Source organism: Hevea brasiliensis, chromosome 8 (assembly GCF_030052815.1).
Source record: "Hevea brasiliensis isolate MT/VB/25A 57/8 chromosome 8, ASM3005281v1, whole genome shotgun sequence".
In the NCBI taxonomy this organism is placed as follows: Eukaryota; Viridiplantae; Streptophyta; class Magnoliopsida; order Malpighiales; family Euphorbiaceae; genus Hevea; species Hevea brasiliensis.
The window spans coordinates 86,950,704-86,960,483 of NC_079500.1; the positions used below are offsets into that span (position 1 = coordinate 86,950,704).

The 9,780-nt window shown below is 40.4% G+C and overlaps 1 long non-coding RNA gene across 1 annotated transcript; it reads left to right on the top strand.

Moving 5' to 3' along the window:
• Positions 1–1,758: 1,758 nt before the first annotated feature.
• On the top strand, positions 1,759–4,294 carry LOC131182531 (uncharacterized). The gene is made up of 3 exons (XR_009150810.1): positions 1,759–1,967; positions 3,419–3,482; positions 4,095–4,294. It is a non-coding gene; the product is annotated as an uncharacterized LOC131182531 (long non-coding RNA).
• Positions 4,295–9,780: the final 5,486 nt, after the last annotated feature.

A 9,780-nucleotide genomic window follows, 5' to 3' on the forward strand; every position in this document is an offset into this window, starting at 1 on the left:
AGGGAATACATCTGGGAAGTCTCTTACAATGGGTATGTCACACAGACTTGGCTTAGCCTGCCTAGTGTCCACCACATGTGCTAGGTAGGCTTCACAGCCTTTTCTCATCAGTTTTCTTACAACTGTGACTGAGATAACATTGGACAAAAAATCTGTCCTTTCCCCCACAACCGTAATCTCATTACCCTCAGAAGTTTTCAAGGAAATCCTCTTCAGTTTACAATCAACCATTGCCTGATGACGTAACAACTAGTCCATTCCCAAAATCACATCAAACTCATGGAAAGGCAACTCAATCAGGTCTGCCAAGTATTCATACCCCTGAATCCTTAATGAGCAACCTTTGTACACTTTGTTCACCACTACACTGTGGCCCAATGGATTAGGGACTAGGATTTCTTGGTCACTCTCCCCTACTAGTATCCCTCTTTCTACGGGTAGGTTGATGCAGATGTATGAATGAGTGGATCCTAGATCCACCAATACATGCATAGATGTATTATAGAGGGAGAACGTACCCCTGATGATGTCCGGGGCATCTTGCTCCTCCTGAGCTCTTATGGCATAGGCTCTGGCAGGTGCTCTGCCCTCAGGCCTCTCTGCTGGCTCAGATGCAGGCCTCTGTGATGGTCCCTCTGCCTCAGATTTGCCAGATTTCCTACCCCTTTGTGGTGCAGGAGCAGATCTATCAAATTGTGTTGGAGTAGCTGTAGTAATTCTGCATGGACAATTCCTTAACCGATGCTCTGTCAACCCATACCTTAGGCAGGCACCCATCACTCTCCAACACTCCCCCTTATGCCACTTCAGGCAATGCGAACATGCAGAAGATGCTGGGGCTGGTCTCCTAAACCATCCTGGAGAGCTGCCCACTGATGGTGTGGACTGACCTCTCCTAGTGGTGAACTGTGGCCTGGGCTCCTGAGACTGACCCTGACCTTGAGGTTGACCTGAACTCTATGCAAGTGGACCTTTGAACTTCTTCCCAGGTGCAGGAGATGAACTAGACTGACCCGAGCCTCTCTTCTACTATCTCTCTCTTCTGGTCTGTTTACTTATTCTAACCTTTTTAACTTTTATAGCAGCTTCCACTAACTTTGTAACACCCCCGTTATATAGCCTGGTATATTTCACTGTTCCGGAGACCGGTGTCGGTCCGGACAATTAATGGGATTAGGGCCACACTTAAGACAACTTGAGAAGCCATAAACACAAATAATTAGTAATGTTTAATTAGTTAACTATAAATAAGAAAAACAAAACATAAGAGGTTAAACGAGCCGAGAGTCACAAATGATGAGTGACCTCCTGAACGCATCGCAAGTCGTTTTAAACTCAAATTTTGAACCGTAAAAAGTGACGCTGCGGTCCTTAGGACCCTTATGAACACAGTGGAAAAGAGAAAATCATGAAAAAGAACTGTTAAGTCAGTCAAATAATTAGGTCAGGGAGCCGGAAGAAATATTGGATTATTTGCAAACCGATGAGCAAAGTAGGGGCAATTTGGTCAATTGACCCGAGAGTGACTCGACCTAATCACAAATAAAATCGGAGAAAAGAAAATTTGAATCGAGAATTAAATTAAAGAACTAATAGAAAAAAAAAAAGATAAAAAGACATGAAAATGAAAAGTACAAAAGTTATGAAATAATGAATTATTTAATAACAAAAGTAATAAATTTAATTATTTAATTTGGGAATTAGGGGTCTTCCATAATCCAACAAAAAAAAAACGTAAAGGAAACCAAAGGAAAAAATTAGGATTTTCTTCTTCCTTGCCACCCCACTTTCCTCCCAAATTCCTCCATGAATGGTCCTCCATTTAAGCTTACATTTAAGCTTAATTTTCTTCACTTAATCCAAATAACTCTCTTAAAAACCACCCTAGAGCTTGTTATTGCAACTTAAGAAGGAGATTACAAGAAGAAAGAAGAATTAAAGATAGGGTTTTGAAGCTTTAACAAAAGGTTAGTATGTTAAATTGTTACTTTTCCATTCAAATGCATGTTTAGGTAATTAAGTGAGCTAATAACTTGATTTAAATGAAACAAATATGGGGAAAGAATTAAATTGAAATTTTGGGCAGCTTGAGAGGAGTGTGGTTTGCATGAATATGATGCAATTGAGTGAGTTTAGAAGCTTTACTTAGTGAAATGATTAACATTAAAATTATTAGAAGTAGTTAAATGCAAGAGTTAGTGAGATTAAGGTTTCAATGCTAGGGTTTATGGACTAAAATTTGGAGAAATGCATAAATGGCATGTTTAACCTATTGTGACATGAAATAATGATCAATTAGGACCAAATAAATTGGATGGGAATGGTGGAAAAATTAGCTAAATTCGTAGGTCAATGGTCATGCTGCTGGCAGCATGACCAAACCCACTTTGAAGGACCAAAACTCAAATTTTACAAGTCCAATTGATATTCCACCAATTGGAGATGAAAATAGACATAAAAGAGCACAATTTTCATTAAGGAACCATGACCAAAAACTGACCAAAACTTGGTAAAACAATTGACCAAAGTGAATTGATTGCAGGCTGCCCTGCACCAAAACTGACCAAATGAACAGTAACTGTTCATTTGGTCATAACTCGAGCTAGGTAGGTCAAATTGACCTGAAATTTTACCAGCAATTAGATATGATATAGACCTAAAACTTTCATGAAGAACACCAACCCAAATTAGGCCATTAACTCATTCAAATCATCGAGCAAAGTTAAAATTTCTGTACTGAAATTCTGCAGATTTTTAGTTGAGCAGCAAAGTTTGGATAGCTATAACTCTCTCTAGAAAACTCGGATTTAGGCGATTCTTGAACCGATGGAAACCTAAGACATAGTACAACATTTCATATGAAGAAAGTGAAACCAAATTATGAACTTAACTTGATCAAATAATTGACCAAAGTTGGACCAAAAATCTGCCAGCACCTAAATTGCAGTATGAACAGTGCACGTGAACAGTAAACTTATTTTGGCCATAACTTGAGCTACAAAACTCCGATTGAGGTGATCCAAAAATGAGAATACACTTAAGACAATAAGGAACATTTTCTATGAAGGAAGTTTTGTCAAATTCCAACAGTAGATCGACCAATGGAATAGTGCAACTTCGGAAACCAAAACCGAAAATTGGCAATTTTGCCAAAATGACCTAAGCTTTAAACAAATGACCAAAACCAACAAGTTTGGTGACCAAAATGTGGTATGTGGGTGAAGTTGGAGTTCCCATACCCATTAAGCCTTAGAAAGTCAATAATTTGACTTGAATAGTGCAGTGAATAGTAACCCGAAACACAAAATTTCGAGAACGTCAAATTTAACACGTTAGAGTTAGGTAAATGTGAAGCTAAGTTTATTTTGAATTTATTTTAAGTTCTAGTACTGAAACATTGTAAAATTGTGTGTTTCAGTTGAAAAGAATATCGGGAAGGAACCCGAGGAACCGAGTCGAGGCTAAAGGACGACTCGTTTGAGGTTTGTGCACAATATTACTATGCTTTAAAAAAAAAAATTCATTGATTAAATGAATGAAATATGCATATTATTGTTGCTTTGAATTGTTGAAAGTATTGTGACCTTATTTATGATGTTTTGATTCAAATTGTGAAATTTATTGTGTATATTTGAAATGACAATATTTAGCAAATTGTTAAGATAAGTTTTAAAACCACAGTATCATGACCATATGTTTGAACACCTCACTAGCACGACTAGTGGGGGTAATTAGTTTCGAATTTTGATTCCTTCTCTGGAGAAGTGTTGAGGTGTGCCAGTAGAAGAGGATGTGAATGGATATCCATATATTTGAGCTAGCTAGCCTTGTGACATGATTTCTCTTAGCCTCTGCTATTGAGATTCTATTTGTTTCAATGGCATGATTTAAGCGTGGGTTTTGTGAAATGTGTTTTGATACTTTGAAATAAACTTGGTTTACATGTAAAATCTTACAATGCATGATTGTATTTAATTTTCATGTTTAGTCAAATTTTTGAATGAATGTGCTTTAAGTTTTGCATAAAGATTATTTTAGTATATTGTGCACCACTGAGTCTTAGTACTCAGCGATAGCTTTTATTGCTGTCGCAGATACAGAGATTAGAGGAGCAGCAGACTGAGCTGCTGAGGTGTGTGAAGTCATCAGCTTGAAGTCTTCGGGTATAATTTATACCCTAACTGTAAATATTTCTTTTGATGTATATATTGCACATAAATGTATGGACATGTACATGGGTCTTGAGCAGCTTGTACAAAGTTTGTATAAAAGTTGTAATAAATTTTAGTTTGGACTTCCTAAATGTAAATTTTAGTATGATGAATATATAAATTGTTTGTCTTGAATGGAATATGAATAAATGATATTGATGGACAGTATTTTGAAGAAATTATTGAACTTGTGAATTTGAGAAATTGATTGAGATTGAGTTTGAAATTGAAGTAGTGGTTGAGAAAAACTTTTAGAAGTGCTTTTACAGTATTCAAGAACGGTTTTCTCAAAATACAGAGGAAACTCACAAAATTTTTATAAAATTTGCGGAAAACTAAAATGGCCAAAAATATTAATTAGTTTTAATTTCAACTAAATGTTTTAAATACTTATTTGAAATGCTCACCACTTGTCAAAGATAAGAAAATTGTTTTAAAATCCCTTGTAGGGTACTTAATGAGTTATCGGTAGGTGAAGTTCGGTAGTTCATTAGGTATTCTACGGGATCATGTTATGCCTTACAGAGGGGTAAGGTGTGACATGTTTTAGTGGTATCAGAGCAAAATTTTTGAAGTATGTTTTAGCTTGTGAATTTGTGTCTTTTCTTTGTTAAGTACAACTGCTCAATGTCCATATTTGTTACATACAGTGCATTACATCATGAATATGAACTAACGGAGGGAAATCTCCTTGTGTTACTTGTTCAGGAGATACCCTAACTTCAGCTTGAAATGGAAGAAGGGGATCGCTCAGTTGAGCAGTCTGTTGAAGCTGAGGCACAAGGGGAAGCCCCAGCTTTACCGAATGTCAGTGGGTCAGCAGCACCAGCCCCACAAATGCCGCAAATTCCTGCCTGATTCGCAGACAGAGATAGCGCAATGTTTCAACAAATGGTCAGGGTATGCTGCTCAAGCTCCACCCCAACCACCTGTGGCACAACCACTGCCTCCAGCCAGACAATATGATAAATTATTGAAGTATGGGGCTGCAGAATTTAAGGGTACAGTAGACCCACTTGAGGCAGAGCAATGGCTTGAAAGAATGGACAGAGTATTTAAGAAGCTGCACTGCCAAGATGAATTAAAGTTTGAGTATTCTGTGTCTCTACTGCAAGGGGATGCGTATGACTGGTGGAAGACCATCCCCCACAGCTTGGCTGAACCACCAGTGCTAACCTGGGATGACTTTATCAGAGAGTTCAGACAGAAATACATCCCAGACGCATATGTTGATCAGAAATTGCAAGAATTTTTGAGTTTGAAGCAAGGGTATAGATCAGTAGCAGAGTATGAGAGGGAGTTCTCCCGCCTGAGTCACTATGCGGAGAGTCTCCTTACTACCAGTAAGGCAAGGTGCAAGAGATTTGAAACGGGTTTGAAGCCCAGCATACGGATGCAAGTTGTAGGATTTCGACACAGCAACTTCTCAGAGCTTATGTCTCAAGCACTTGAATTGGAGAGAGTTGAAGCAGAAGCAAACCCAGTGAAGGAAAAAGTCGAGAAATTAGAAAAAGACAAGGGGGAAAAATCAGTTGAACAGAGTTCTGGTGCTACCTCTGGAAAGAAAAAGAAGTTTAGTGGACCCAGCAGGGGTCGAGGTGGAAGATTTGGTAGGGGCCGATTCTTCCGACAGACCCCTAGGTCCAGTCGTGAGCAGGGGTTCACATTACGCCCGCCGTGAGACTTGTGGCAAGATTCATGGGGAATGTTATTGGGCCACTGAGCTCGCTTAATCGTGGAGGTAAGGGCCATATAGCTAAAGACGTACTAGTGCTCCGAGATATGGTCCACTCTCCTACTACGCCGAGGGATCTATTGAGTCCCGCTCCCGAGGTTCACGGGCCAAGAGAGGAAGAGGCAGAGGTAGAGGCACCGCTGCAAATGTGGCACAATTGGTCGATCCAGACAAGGAAGTGCTTCAACCAGAATCTACGCAATGAAACAATGAGAAGAGGCCGAGACTTCGATGTGGTAGCCGGTACATTCTCTATCTCCGATCAAGAAGTATTTGTATTGTTTGATCCGGTTCAACCCATTCATATGTTAGTGCTAGCATAGTTTGTTCACTTGTCGCTCCATGTGTGCAAATGGGTTTTGAAGTGCTAGTAACTAGTCCGTTAGGACAAGAGGTCCGGTCAACAGAATCTATAGAGACTGGCCCTTTGGTGATCCAAGGACATGTTTTCTGTCAGACTTGATTGAAATGCCCTTTAGAGAGTATGATATCATCTTGGGCATGGATTGGTTAGCTGTGCATCATGCTATGATTGATCAGAGATCAAGACAGTCACTTTTGGTCTCCTTTGTACGGTGATGTGGTAATACACGGGAGAGGCATTTATCGCCATCAAACATCATTTCGGCCGCACTAGCCGTAAGGATGATTAAAAAGGGGTGTGAAGCATACTTGGCACATGTGATAGACACCTGTGGGGAGTCCAAAGACTAAGGGACATCCCTACGGTATGTGACTTTCCTGATGTATTTCTGATGAATTGCCGGATTACCTCCGTAAAGAGAGGTGCGATTTGAAATTGATGTTATGCTCGGTGTGGACCCAATCTCCATAACGCCATATAGAATGGCACTGCACTGAAAGAGTTGAAAGTGCGATTGCAAGAGTTGCTTGATAAGGGCTTTATCCGCCCTAGTGTGTCACCTTGGGAGCGCCAGATTGTTTGTAAAGAAGAAGGATGGCACTCTCCTGTTATGCATTGATTATCGGCAGTTGAATAAGGTGACAATAAAGAATAGATATCCATTACCCGCATTGATGACTTGTTTGATCGGTTGAGGGGTGCAAATTGTTCTCCAAAATTGACACGAGATCGAGTTATTATCACCGAAAGTACAAGAGCAAAGTATTTCTAAATCGCCTTCGTAACCCGCTATGGCCATTATGAGTTCTTGGTCATGCCATTCGTTAACTAATGCTCATTTGCTTTTATGGATCCGATGAACACTATTTTCAGACCATACCTCGACCGGTTGTGGTGGTATTCATAGATGATATATTGGTATATTCGAGGAATGCGTAAGAGCATGATAGACATCTCGGATTGTACTGCAGACTTTGAGGAGAAACGACTATATGCCAAATTGTCGAAGTGTGAATTTTGGTGAAAGAAATATCTTTTTGGGGCATGTAGTATCGTAAGAGGGCATTAAGGTAGATCCAAGTAAGATTGAAGTCGCCCCATTGGAGGCCACCAGAAATGTCACGCAGATTCGTAGTTTTCTGGTTTAGCCGATACTACCGTAGATTTGTGAAGGGATTCTCCATGTTGGCATCTCCATTGACCAAGCCGCTTAGAAAAGATGTAAAATTTCGTGACGGATAAATGCCAGCAGAGTTTTGATGAATTGAAGAGATGTTTGGTGAAGCTCAGTCCTAACTTTACCCACACCGGTAAAGAATATACTGATTCTGATGCTTCTCACAACGGGTTAGGTTGTGTGTTGATGCAAGATCGAAATGTCATTGCCTATGCATCACGCCAGCTAAAACCGCATGAGAGGAATTATCCGACACATGATTTGGAGCTTGCAGCCATTGTGTTTGCTCTTAAGATCTGGAGACATTATTTGTATGGGGAGAAATGTTACATCTACACAGATCATAAGAGTTTGAAGTATTTGGGCACCCAGAAAGAGCTGAATTTGAGACAGAGGAGATGGTTAGAGTTGATAAAAGACTATGATTGTATTATAGACTATCACCGTGAAAGCTAATGTTGTGGCTGATGCCTTAAGTCGCAAGACTATGGCAAGTCTACGGGTTACTCCTTTGTCTTTGGTACATGAGTTAAGATCATTGCATGCCAGCTTAGAGATTAATGATGAGGGGCAGACAGCAGTTGCATGGCATGTACAGCCAGTGTTGATTGATCAGATTAGAATGGCTGCTCAGAATGATCAGAAGTATCAGAAGCTGATGGAAGAAGTCCACAGGCAAGAAACCGTAATTCTCACTCAGAGATGATGGTCTATTGCTACACCAGGGCAGAATGTGTGTTCCTAATGATGTTGAATTGAGGAGGATCATTTTAAAGGAAGCACATGAGTCTCCTTTTGCCATGCACCCTGGTGGTACAAAAATGTATAGAGGGCTAAAGGAGCATTACTGGTGGATGGGTATGAAGAGAGATGTGGCAGAGTTTGTATCCAAATGCCTAACTTGTCAGCAAGTGAAGGCAGAGCATCAAGTACCACTGGTTGTTACATCCACTACCGATGCAGTGGAAATGGGAGAGAATAACGATGGATTTTGTGATGGGACTTCCGAGGACACAAAAGAGTCATGATGCAGTTTGGGTCATTGTTGACAGACTGACTAAATCTGCTCATTTTCTGCCAGTTCGGATGGACTACAATTTGGACAGATTGGCCAGGTTGTACATCGATGAGATTGTGAGATTGCATGGAGTGCCGATTCATTGTATCGCATGCAGATCCTAGGTTCACTTCTAGATTCCGGGTAGTCTTGAGAGAGCCCTAGGAACTAGATTGAACTTCAAGACGCATTCCACCCACGCATGCATGGCCAGTCTGAGAGGGTAATTCAGATCTTGGAGGATATGCTACGGGCTTGTGTTATTGAGTTTGAGGGTAGTTGGGATACACACTTGCCTTTGATTGAGTTTGCTTACAACAACAGCTACCAATCAAGCATTGGGATGCCTCCATATGAAGCTTTGTATGGCGTAAAATGTAGAACCCGTTGTGTTGGGATGACGTGGGTGAAAGAAAGATGATTGGACCCAAATTGTTCAACAAATCAAGAGAAAATCAAGGTGATCCGAGATCGACTTAAGACCGCATCGCATCCGTAAGTCCTATATTGATTTAAAAAGAAGGGATATTGAGTATGCATGGGTGAGAAAGTTTTCTCAAAGTTTCTCCTTGGAAGAGAATTATGAGATTCGCAGAAAGGGGAAACCGAGTCCTCGTTTCATTGGGCCATATGAGGTTACGGAAAGAGTGGGTCCTTTGGCATATCGGTTGGCACTACCTCCAGAGTTGGAAAAGATACATAATGTCTTCCATGTGTCTATGTTGAGGAGGTATCGATCGACCCATCTCATGTACTACCAAGAGAAGAAATAGAAGTGAATCCGGACCTCACATATGAAGAAGAACCCATAAAGATTCTCGCTTATGAGGTGAAGCGACTACGAATAAGCAGATACCGTTGGTAAAAGTCTTTGTGGAACCATCATTCGCCAAGAAGCTACTTGGGAACGAGAGGAGGACATGAGGAGACAACACCCACACTGTTCAGAGATTGAAACCAGGTAAAATTTCGAGACGAAATTTATTTAAGAGGGGGAGAATTGTAACACCCCCGTTATATAGCCTGGTATATTTCACTGTTCCGGAGACCGGTGTCGGTCCGGACAATTAATGGGATTAGGGCCACACTTAAGACAACTTGAGAAGCCATAAACACAAATAATTAGTAATGTTTAATTAGTTAACTATAAATAAGAAAAACAAAACATAAGAGGTTAAACGAGCCGAGAGTCACAAATGATGAGTGACCTCCTGAACGCATCGCGAAGTCGTTTTA